The following is a 13341-nucleotide window of genomic DNA, read 5'->3' as shown; positions in this document are numbered from 1 at the left end:
CGCATGGCTATGCTCTTATTAAAGTTGTTAGTATAAAAATTGTTGACTTTAGTGGCTTCCTGGCGGTATATGTTTTTTTTTTTAATAGAACAACAAAAACCAAAAAAAAACAACAACCACATGATCAAGTGTAAATAGCAGTGGAATAGCTGCCCTTGATTGTAGTCAAAAAAAGTGGAAACAGCAACAATAGTTTATAAGGCGGAGTCAGCTGGGGTCGTTGGATCGAATCCCACTGACGGAAGTCTAATGAGGAGATGTGGTGATCGCCGAAATAACTATTACTTCTACCATTTCAAAGTTATTGTTGTTCTTCCACAATAGTTTTTCATTAAAAAAACGGCCTCAATTTCAATAAAATGGTTAAATATAATTTATTTCATAGGAAAATTTCTGTTTAATTATTTTTAGTGGATAAATTACCTTTACAACAATACCAAACACGCTCACATTGCAGATAAGGAATTTTTCGATTTTTGTCAACTTAGGCGGCACTGTGCGCCTGTGCCTTGGCCACTCCGCCATTGCAATTGTTGGAGTGACGCGAGCTAAATGACATCCAAGTGCTTTCACTCAAAATAGCTTGTCACCACGAGTGGTGAATGAGAGAGCTTTTTTTCTAAAACTTTTGTGCTAGAATAACAAAAGTCTTTCGCAATGTGTATCTTGCCATCTGGCTTTCATTTGTCTTTCGAAAGACTTTTTACTATCTTAGCCAGAATTGCCCTGTAAAATACAATGTTGCACTGAATAGCCAGCCACGAAGCGCAAATGAAAGTAGCGTAGGGAAATGAAAGCTTTGATTCTTGGAGCTTCTAAATCAGTAGTGACCGAAGAGAGCTTTTATCTCTAGTCAGTCAATATAAAATGAAAGCAAAACTTAGACAGCTTAAAATGCTTACCCATGGAGTCGCCAACTAAGAGCTTATAAAAGCTCTGATCTTTAACTAGGAGACAGAAGCTTTATGATGACGAAAAACATCAAACTGAAAAGACAGGAAGCCGGTTACCGCCATAGTAGCATTGAGAAAGGAAAGCTTATTCCCTGCGCGAGTCTAGATAAATACTTAAAAAAGCAATTTTCTCGTGTAATGTTTTGGCCATCACCGCTCTAAATCCTGAAGCCAGCTAAACCAGGAATCGCCGCAGAGATATTTCACACCCTGTCTGTCATTTTGAAATGAAAAGGAAACTTAAAAAGTTTTACACGTATTCTGACGGAGTCGCCAATTGCGTGGAAAACTTAAGAAAAGCTCTGCTCCAAAGCTGACAAAACAGAAGCCGATGGAGTTGCCAACTGCGTGAAAAACTTACAAAATCTTTGCTCTAAGGCTTACAAAACAGAAGCTTTATGATGACGATAAGCCATAAAATATAAAGATGGCTCCGCTCAGATGTATGAGGCTGGCGTAAATACCGGGCATCTAACCTATAAAGCGAAGCATATTGATACAAGACGCCAGAGTGGTGGCACTATTTATCAGAAGAGTGGTAATCTATGGTCACAAAGACTACAAAAATGTAATGTTTATTTTTCTCTGGACTGGATTTAAACTGAAAATATATGTTCCGTCTGATTGCAGCTTAAGGTTAGGATGCTAACCATCCGCTGGTAATGGCGACAGCGAAAGGACACTTGGGAATCCTAAGCTTTGTAGACTATAAGATAAGCTGGCTGAGAATTTTAGATGAACGCTAAGCGAATAAAAGGACAAATAAATATAGGTAATTTAGAGCCGATTTCTTCTGTAGATTTTAAAATTTATCTACTCTTTAAGCAAAAATGTGTTTGAAGCGCAGGTAAATTTTAAAATATTCTTTGGAAAACGGCACTTAAAGTACATTATTTAAGTCTATTTTAAGATTTTTTTTTTTTTTCAAGAAAGAAATTTTCGAACAATAATATGAGCAAGGCATGAAGCGAAGGAGGATTCGTTCTTTCGCAAGTCATAATGCATAATTTGCAATTCAAATATCACTCAAACTCATTGAAACAGCAACAAAACCGACAACAACAAAAAAGGCAAATTATCATAACAAAGCAAAACAAAATTGCAAAAATGACATACGGAGGCGGAAAAATGCGATTCCGAAAAAAGTTCATGGTTATGCATTCGTGCGATTTTTCATGTTGTTCTTGTTGTTGTTGGAGCAAATTCAACATTGCCGTACCTCGAACGAAAATAATAGCAAACACTACTGTGAAGTGCATATGTATGTCTAAGCTTGCCATAGAGACAAACCGAAAATAGCTTTTGCCGAAGAGAGGACAGCAGAGGGGGCAGTGTGACGCGGATGGCTGGCGCAGCTAAGCACTCACCATAATATGAGTGGGTACGCCTAAACCAATATGTCAAAAATGTTAAGCAGCCACATATATGCAGATATTGGCATAACAGACGCAACGAACATTCGAACCGACGAGGACAGACAGGAAAACAGAAAGATGATCAGCAAGGTAACAAGCCTTTACGTAGCCCCATCGACTGGCCAAGGAGACTCCAATTCCGACTCTGACTCCATTTGGCGAGCATCTATGAAGCAATGAGCGAATCAGCGCGCACTTAAATAGAAAAAGACATTAATATACACAGCGCCAACAAGAAAAAAAAATATTTATAGAAAAATATATGCAACAACAACAATAATGGCATGTACAAGCAATGAGCGCGAACAACAATAATAGCAATAACTGAAACAATTGCAAATGAATGTAGCTCCAGTACAGTAACAAACAAATATGTAAACTAAGGCAGCGCAGGCGCAGAGGCAGCAGCAGCAAGGGCTTTTGCATAGACAAATAGATGTGGTCACAGACACACATACGCGTGCAAATGTGTATTTATTTATAAGCGCATGGGAATAGCCAAAGCAGGCAAATGTTGAACTTGTGGGCCCCGATTAAGTACGAAAAGCCAGCCAGCCAGCAGCCAACTAGGCGGCCACGCGGCCATCTCGTTGGTAGGCAGCGGGAGGCGTGCGATCAACTCGCCAAGTTGGCAGCGAAATGAGATATGGCTCTATAAAGTTGTAAACTTTTGCCAATGAAGCCATAAAGAAAAAATTTCCATTTCCTAGTTGATATGCGCGCGCAATAGCCAAATGTCCACAATGCTAGTTCGTAGCGGAGCGCCGAGCTTTAGGCGAGCCTACATCGTTACCTACATACATACATACATGTGTATTAACATATACCTGCACATGTGTAGGTGTGTGTATGTGTATATGTGCAATTGTGTATTTGCTCTCGTACTGCAGCAGGACAGTAGCGCTGTTTGCGGACGGCCTTTGCTGGCCCCAAACATGGCCCCGACATGCTGTAGAAATTAGAAATGGAAGCTAAAAACAAACGCTGCTAACAACACAAAACAACATGGAAAAAACAATGCAATGAATCGAGCGAACAACAAACAAAAAAAAAATCAAAATACGACTAAAGCGCCATGGCTGACTGCAGCAGCAGCTGTATCGTGGCTGCTACGCGCTCGGCAGCACGAAGGCGGCGCGCGCCTACTTGCCGCGTTCACAATGGCGCATATTTATGCCACAAACAAAATTTTATGTTATTTAGCATCGCAGGAGTGACGGCAGAAAGGCTGCGATGAAGTCAAAAAGGCAAGCGCGCGCGGGCGCAGGCGCACGCGCTGTAATTGACTATTAGCGGGGCGTCAGCGCGCTGTAGTTGCAGCTAACAAATGTGAAATTCAGGCAAGCAATCGAGCGCAGCGCTTACGCAGGCAAATAGTCGCGACGCTGCTGACGGCACTGGGTCTCCAAGAACACCACCTCGCCCCCCCTGCCCCCCCACAAGTGTGCATGCATTTGCAAATACTTATGACCGTAAGCGGTACGGCAGAGGGGTAGTGTATGTGTCTGAGTTGAAGAAGTCATCGCTTCATCATAAAAATGCCATAAGCGTATTTATTATTGAAATTAATTCAATTGCTAACTGGCCGTTGGGGAATTTGGTGGCGTTGAGTTGTGGCGAACAAGCGTTTGCATGTGAAATTCATATTTTGTTCAAGTAAAATATTCGTAGTTATGTACAACTTTCTATGCATTTATAAGCCACAAATGGGTATCCTGAAAAGGGTGACCGACCGAACGTACATATGCATACATGTACGTATATTAAGGTGGTCCAAAAATGCATTTGAAAAAGTAAAGGCGGAATTTTAAAGCTCGCAACCCCTAGTATTGCCATATAGGAAAAAATATACTCCTATTTTTTTTTTTTTTGAAATCCAAAAATGTTTAGTGGTCGGTAAAAGCGCTGAAAGCTTTCTACATAGTTTATATGGTAAAAAACAACTTTTCGTAGAAATGGTATAGAATTCTTGAAAATCAATATTTTTCGATCGGAAGACTCGGTTTCTCTTCAGAAGACTCAAAATAATAATACCCATTTGTGTATATAACCATTTTTTCATAGTAACTATATTTTACAGGTCCACCAAAAACCCCTGAAAATGCAATGAGGGACCCATATAAAATTGTTAGCATTAAATAATGTTTAAATAAACCGTTGGGTATTATTACTGAAAATCTCCTGAAGAGAACCAGAGTTTTCTGATCGAAAAATGTTGATTTTCAAGAACTCTATACCATTTCTACGAAAAGTAATTTTTCCCCATATAAAAAAGATGGAAAATTTTGAGCGCTTTGAGCGACCCCAAATATTTTTTGACTTAAAAATAAAAGGTGTAAGCATATTTTTTCGGTGTGGAACAATCCTAGGGGGTGAGAGCATTAAAATTCCGAGTTTACTTTTTTTTGGACCATCCTAATGTACATAGAAGTTAACTCACTTTTTGTATCTAAAATCTGTAGTTAACTGCCGATTCTGAGTTACCTTCGCACTGTGAATTCGGCCCTAAATAGGGTACTTGGTATTCCTATTGATAAGCATAATCACATGGAGGATTGCAGAATAGTTTAATTTGTGTAACTTTACTCAACCACACTTTATATAATACAAGCGATTTCTGAAAAAAAAACTGTTTATCCACAAAGATGTTTGAATGGAAGCATTACACATTTGAAAAAATCGCAATCCACAAGGCTTTATTGGCAGTCGGTCCTTTTTAAAGCTTATTAAAAAAAGCTTCTAGTTTCGAAGAAGCACAAAATGAAATTTTTTGGTTTGTTGTTTACAAAAAATTCTTGCCAAGTATATAAGTCAAAATTGTTAAATATATATCTCTTTCATTCATTTCTTCATAGAGTTGGTGCTTCTTTTATGGGAAAATTCATACGGCTTATGACCAGATTCATACCTTGTAAATACACCATATTTCTCCAAAAACTGTACATACATGTTGTTTTTTTTAACATAAGAATTAACCATTAACGTTAACATTAGCACGCATGTATATGTATACATACATAACTCTTGCTTTGCGCTGTATTTCGTACGAATTAACAGCAGAGGGCGCTCTTATCTGTGATTTGCAGATGAGCAGCGCTGTTAGTGGGCATGTATGTTAGATTCTATAGGATTTTTAAAGTCCTGCAGTTCCATTTTTAGGAAGTATTTAAACTTTTATTTTTTGCCTAAGACAATGAGAAGCCCATCCAGAACCTATAACCGAAACTGCAAAAAAAAATCGGTACGGTCGATCACGAGCTTTGCGAACAGAAAAAAAGGCTTTCAAAATATATAATAGTACAGATGTTTCGTGGCCGGTCCGTTCCGCCTATGCGCTTAACATTTGTTACTAGCGACTCTTCGACGGCTCATCTGGTGTTTCGTGAAATTCAGAGGCTTTAATTTTTTTTAAGCGCATTATTGCTGTTCTTACCTCGTCTTGGCCGATTGATTTGGGTTCTTCGTCATGAAACGCGCTACCTTTATCGAATTTATAAAGCATCGAAAAGTGTTAACTCCATATCTCAAGTGTACTCGGGACGTCTGGTCCCACATTTCCATTATTGTCTTTGCAAGAAAGAGTATCGATCCTGAAAAAATGTGATTGCTGCTTTATTTTCTGAAAGTGTTTTCGAGCCGTATTCCTGGTTGCTAGCATCACAAGCTCTTCGCACCTACGTTTTTTTCCTCTTTTTTATTCGTCTTGAAAATGCGTGGTATTCATGTATTTGTGTTGCTGTTACGTGTTACTGTTACGTGAAGTAAATCTGGAATTGAGTGAACGATATCGCACAAACGATCGAACAATTTTCGGTTTTCATGATACAAGACAATCTCTACAGCAGCGGCGTAGCACTCTTCGCCAAGGTGCTGTGACCGCATGGTCTATGCTTCTAGTATCCGAAAGCAATGATAGCTGCTATATTTTGTATACAAAGATTTAACGACATCGGATTCGCTTAAAGTTCGAAGCTCTCTTCGCATAAAATCTATGCCACCACCTAGGTGTAGTCTCTTCCTGTGAGCATCTCACACAACGTGCAGTTCACCCGGGATTTTAACTTCGACCGTATACAATAATCCTACTCCTACGCCGCCTCTCTATATTAAATAGTACTTCAGTATTGAACCTACCCTCATATTGTTGCTGCCGTTAATAAAGGCCCCTACATATGTATACATTAGTTTGTAGGGCGATCTCAGTTCCGAACGAAATCCCGTCGTGAATATATCTCCCGTCACAAATTCGGGAAAAATTCTATCAGCAATTCTGACGTTTTCACAGTTAGTGCTGCAAGCTATGTAACCTAAGTTCGAATTAGTGCTACCAGAGTTTTAAATTAAATTCAACTGTTCTTTGTTTACTTTGTTGGTAGAAGTAGAAAGAAAATTCATATTTTTCCACAAGCAAAGCTGAAGTTTAATTATTTAAATATAGTAATATGGAGGAGAGGAGGAGGAGCAGAGATGTCTAAACATTTAGCGGAAAACTTTACGGGATGCTGGCAATCCTTTCAGTATGGACGAAAAAGCTTGAGTTGTTGTATAATATATTTTGTACGTTTATAAAAAACTTTTGCTCAAATAAGGATGCATTCAAATACGTACTGGGTATGGTACCAAATGATTGGAACCCAGCCATAAAAAAGGCGTAACACTAGGCCATGTAGTGTGTACTCTGCAATTTCTAGCAGAGGGTGGATACCAGTATAGTTTCGGAAAGAATCGAGATGCAGTGTCCACGATGTTGAAAAGATATTGTGCTGTAATGGAGGAGAAGTTGAGTCCGTAGTGGATTTCATTGCAAATGAGTAACGATGACAAAAGGGAAGCTAGGATGGATTTTTTCGAGAACTCTATTTCCTGGCGTTATGGGACACATATTAAAAAAATTAAACCTCTTGAACAAAAATGTCTTTTTTTAATAAAAAGGCTACCTTAAAATATACGAACATACATATGTACATTAGACTGCATCACCAAAAAACCTTGCAATTTTTCCGCCGGGATTACAAAATTTATTATATTCTAAGACGTCCATCAAAATATTTCGGTAAAATATTAAGATTTAAGCGAGCTGGACCGATTTGAAAATACCTCCAAAAATGGAGTTTTTTATGAATAAAAATAGTTTCTTAAAGAAATTTTTGAAAAAAATCCCCTCAGATGACAAAACAGAAAAGACTTAAAAAATCTGCATAAAAATATTTAAAAATCTTTTCAGCGGAATTGTAATAATGCAATTTTTTATGCTGTTTTTTTTTTATTTTTTTCAAAGATTGATTTACGAAAAACTTAAATAACTGGGCCAAAACTATTCTGATTTAGGATTATGGAATCTCGGTAGAAAGATATTTTCCCACTATTTTTATTTATGTGCAAAAAAGTTATTCACGTCCCAATATTTTTTTTATTTTTTTTCAAATACCAACACATCTTAATTCAACTTTGAATGATGTTCGTTCATCCTACCATTATCGTTCATCCTTTGGATGAGCTTATTGGCAAAGAAATAAAAAGGGTGAGAAAATACCTTTCCAATGATGCCTCACAAGTCTAAATCGGAAGAGTTTAGGTTCAGTTATTCAAGTTTTTCTTATACCAATCTATGAAAAAATTAAAAAACAGCTTCAAAAATCTCATTATTACGATTCAAAGTTCAAATTTTTTTTATTTTTTTTATTTTTTAAGATTAAACCGGTTTGTCATTTGAGGCGATTTTTTCAAAAAACATCTTTAAGAAGCTATTTTTATTCATAAAAGACTCCATTTTTGGAGGTATTTTCAAATCGGTCCAGCTCACTTAAATCTTAATATTTTTCCCAAAGTGATTAGTTTTTTGATTTTGGCCGTTTTATTGTTGTATTGTTGTTTGTATAGTTTTCGTTTACATTTACGGTATTTCGACGTGCTTAAATTCTCTTGTTTATGTTTAAGTGTTCTTTGAGCTTGTTTGTTAATATTTTTCTGCACATAAAATTAGTCGATTGGAAAAACTCAATAATGTAAGTTGCGTTTTTGATGTAATTTTTTTGTAATTTGACGTAAATATGTATGCATTTGGTGTTTTTCAGTCCTGAAGATGCCTTCAGATTGAAGGCGAAATATCGACAGCAATAAATGTAATAAATAAAACTACCAAAATCTATGTTTTATTTAATAACCGGCCTGGAGCTCCAAATTAACGAATGAATTTTTCCGAAATATTTTGGTGGACGTCTTAAAATATAATAGATTTTATAATTACAACGGAAAAACAGTACCGATTATTTGCATGGGGAGTGATGCAGTCTAATGTACATTTATTATGTAATTTTTTGAAATGATGAAATTCAATTAATATTTCTAGCCGGGTACATAATCCAGCACAGAGTGAGAGTGCATGGAGCAGTCGTTTGGGTCTGGCGATATTGGAGTTTCAGTTAGAGAAGCAGCATTGCTTTCGCTTTTACTCCTGCTACGTGCTGCAACAAAAGCTTACGTACCGTGGATGCCTGAAGTAGATGTTTCCAACCCGCAAAGCCTTATGACTGCTTCCTCTATGTCATTGAAAGAGTGCATGCGGTTTCTTCCCCCTACAGTTGCCCTTTACTCAGTTTTGTTGAGAGACAACTTCCGTTTTACATAGCTTTTGTAGTTTAACCAAACCTGTAAAATAAAGAGAACAACACAAAAACAAAATACCGTTTTATTTTTTACAATAACTCTTTTGAGATTTTTGGAAACCCCTGTGCTATATCTGTCCGCTACGTCATCAAGCTCACCAGTCTCTCGTACATTTTAAATTATGCATCACTACCATTAATAAACACTTATTTAATTTTTTCCTAGTTTTTATTGGTTTTAATTTATTTTATTATTCTAAGCAAAAACGTTCGCATAAATGTTCACAAAAACAGTCAAAACTGCATTTCACTCGGAATAAATGATGCCAATCTCCTAAATTTCGAAATTGCGGGAGAATTACGGGATCACGTTGGAATTGATAATAGCATTTTTCCGAATTTTTCACGTCGCAATCACCGACGGAATTAATGATAGGCCTGAGCATCTTTTAAGAACTCCTACCAAAATTAGAATCCTCCTGACACTCACTAAAAGAGGGCACTCACCATAAACCTCTCTGTCTCCGAGTGATAGTATGGAATATTCCACACACGCCCTCCTAACCTAACCTAACCCTTCGGTAAGAAATTTTCCTAATTACCTCTTCAGATTTTTAAGTGCATCATCTGCAGTTACAAGCTCGTGTTTTGGTTACCAGTCCGCCACGGTGCTAAGTTTTGCCACCTGCCAAGCTTCCTTAAAGCAATAAACAAAAATGATGCTAACAATTAACTGTTGACATTAAGTTAGGGACATCAATTCATTTATTGGGCTTTCAAGGAAAACATTGTTCTCTAATACTTTGTAATTTGCTCGAAATTCTTCCCTTTGCATACTTCCTTCTAAACTCGCCAAAGCCATGAAATGGTCTTCCATTATACAACAGAACCCTCAACCTTTCCGTTTACCTACTCTGAAGCTGAGTAACTCTCCACTCTGCTAGCGGAACCCATCAAATATGCACTAAAAAAAACATTTATGACCGCAAGTCTTCCTTTGTACCAGCCAATAAAAATGTTTCAGTCAAACGTCAAACAAGCACCACTATTGTATTACGGTGTAGTAAAAATTTCGCCAGTTGGAGAACAAAAAATCAGTCAAATGTTTTCAGACAAAGTATGTAATTAAATACTCAAAGCATTTTAATTGAAAGTTATTGCCATTTTATAGGCATTCTCTGCGCCGTTGCGCCAATATCGGAAATTGGCATTGATACGCGTACAACACAGGCGGATGGACAAGGCACACCAACAACAAGGCCACGCCACACCTGAACGACTGCGACACAACATACATACATACTTACCACAACTGAACGCAAAGCAATTAAGCGGCCGCAAATGGCAACTCGCACTTATGTAGCTGCAAAGCAAAATCAACAAACGAAAAAAAAGAAAGCGCAAAGCAGCAAACAAACAAACAAATGGAAAAAATTGGCAAACAAACAATTTCGCAATTGTAGAATTTTACTACCCACTGCCATTATTGGCGTATAAATTTCCAGCAAACACTCAGTTTTGATTGCTATAAATGTGGGAAGAGTGTGAAAGGATCGCTGCGCAGTGCCCAGTTTGATGCTATTTTTAAAAGCTAACAGCATTGCATTTTTAGTGTGTCGCTGATGACGCTGATGATGGAGGCGATAGTGTTGCTGATGTTGACAATAATGCTTAATGTCATTGTTGGCCATAAATAAATATGGTGTGGTTGTACAATATGTGGCTGCCCACTGGCCGGGCGTTGCCCCTGGTGGTGAGGGGCATATGTAAATGTACACTTATGTTCTTACCTTGCTTTACCTACTAAATGTAAATACCCACATACATGTGTTTTTATGATTCACGCAGGAGGAAATGAAGCCAGGCAAAGGCTTGGCTGTGCAAAATTGATAAAACAAAAAATCCAATATGATAGAGGTGTAAATACTTTTCAATTTTGCCACTTTACGCTAATCGACGAGTGAAGTGCGTTTTTATAGACTAGTGGCCTGTACCCAGCGTGAGTATATCTACTGCGCCACTAAAAAAATGTCGATTTTCAGGTGGCAACTCTAGTCGCAAAAATTTTTGATTGTAATATTCCTGTTTGCTATTTTCACCAAAATACTTCAAATTTTTTAGTAATTCAAAAGCTTAAATTGATTGATTAGGAGACAACTCTATATAAAAAATGTATTTGCAGTCTTGGAATATTTTACACGATGAAAATTATTTCCTTTAAATAAATATAGCTTACTTTATTTATTTAAAATAGTTTGCAATCCTACCCTCATTGGTATCAATTATTTTTAATTGCTTTATTTTTAAGTGCTTCATTAATTTTTTAAGTGTGACGATTTTATTCAAAACGGGCATCTAAATAAAATGTATTCTATATCCTGGACAAAAAGGCAAATTAACAATTTTTTTTTCTATTTTTCGAAGGCGCCATTAGAATTTTCTGACGCTGTAGGAAGTGATTTCCTCATGACTTCAAAAATGTTGATATTTTGGGTAGGAAATCTCGATAGTTTTTTTTAGAAACTAAATTAAGTTATACGCGATTTTCGAGTATTTTTGTGTTTTCTTTTATGTTCTGTGGTTTTATCAATTTTCAGAATTATATCGATAATTCTTGGGGTTTTTTCGGATAATGTTGGGCTGTTTTAGGCTAGTCGGGTTTTTTAAAGACTGTTCGAAATAATTTTCTGAGTTATGAAATATCAGTATTTAAATTGAAATATCAAGATTTTTCGTGTTTATTGAGAATTCGAGGGCTTTTTTAAACTTTTCCAAATATTTTAGGAGTTGAAAAATTTCAGTATTATTTCGGAATTTTTTTTCCGACCTGGCTTTTCGAAATTATGATGTTTTCTGCAGAATTTTTCCGAGATTTTTTGTGTGTTTTTCGAGTTTGTTGGAGTTTTTAAGTTTTTTTGAGAACTTTAGAAATAGTTTTTAAGGTTTTTCGTAATTTTCAGTTATTTTTGTGACTGTACTTTTTTTTATTGTTTTTCACAGTATACTGACTTTTTGGTTTTATTCGAGACTTCTCAATTTTTTTTTAGTATTGTGAAAACTGGCTATTCTTCTGGGAACTTTCTGAATTTTTTCGCTCCTTTCGCGATTTTTCATAATCTTTCATGTTTTATTCAGAACTTTACTAGGATTTGTATATGTAGTGTTTTTCGATTTTTTTTGTCTTAAAATTTGTTCGGAAATTTTCGAAATGTTTTTAGGACTTTTGATCAAGAGAAGAGCTTTTTGTTAAGCCGTTTTCATATTTTCTTGATTTCTTTTATTTTTTGTGATTTTCTTCAAAAATTGTAGGTATTTCTTGGGATCGATGGACTGTGTACACGGCGAAAAAGTCTCGCTAAATAACTCTCACGTACACTGTTTAGGTGAGCCGCTCATAGAGCTCTATTGAGTGTTTACAGCGAGATAGCGAGATTTTTGTCTAAGTCTCTCTCGCGTTTTTTCTCTACCGTACCGGAGGACCATTCGAAATTCTGCAAATTTTTGAATTTTTTTCGAATTTTTTTATTCAGGTCTATTGTGGGATTTTTTTCGAAAAATGTCGGGCTCATATCTTACCTTTTGTTTTATTTATTGTCTAATTTTTGTATTACAAATAAAATAAAGAGGTTTTGTATTAAACCTTTTACCACTGGGGCATTCCACTTCAAAAAAGATCAAACAATGATGCTTTCGATTACGTTCGAAAAAAAAAATATTTTAGATATTATGAAAGTGCAACAAGCATTAGTCTTCACTTATCGGAGGTGTATTAAGCAGCAAATGCAACGTATTTAGCCTTAGCCATGATTTCTAATTTCTAAAAATTTAATTAATTTTGCAACAGAGACATGCCCCAAGCAAAAAGCCAGCCGCGGTTGCTATGTCGACTTTTCATATATTTTGCTTTTGTAAACGATTTCTGCTACACGATTCAGCAGTACCTACTGTCAACGGTGCAATCTGCAGCTAGTGCGGCAGGCGAGCATTTTTCATAACTACCCGAGAAGGCAAGGCACAAGACTAACCAGCCACAACCAGCACCTCCAGCAGCAGTTAGACGGTACGCCACTCAGTCAGCTAGACAACGTCTTTTGTCTACATTCTGCGAATACATAAATGATGGTAATAATAAACACTAGCGGGCTATCGAAACGAATAACTGCCAGCACAGCGCGCAGGCAACGCTTGTGTATATCCATTTCTGCGCATGCGTACTTGAGAACGCATGCGAGTGTGATAGCGTAAGCTTGTTTTAAGTTTTATGTGTTTTTGATTGGAAAATGTTGCAAACACTTTAAAATGCACTTGACATTAATAACAAGACGGACGCGTTTGATATAGCTGGCAGTAAAAATTACACTTCCATAT

Source organism: Rhagoletis pomonella, unplaced genomic scaffold (genome assembly GCF_013731165.1).
Source record: "Rhagoletis pomonella isolate Grant_MI unplaced genomic scaffold, Rhpom_1.0 Rhpom_scaffold_00005, whole genome shotgun sequence".
In the NCBI taxonomy this organism is placed as follows: Eukaryota; Metazoa; Arthropoda; class Insecta; order Diptera; family Tephritidae; genus Rhagoletis; species Rhagoletis pomonella.
This window is presented reverse-complemented; position numbering follows the sequence as displayed.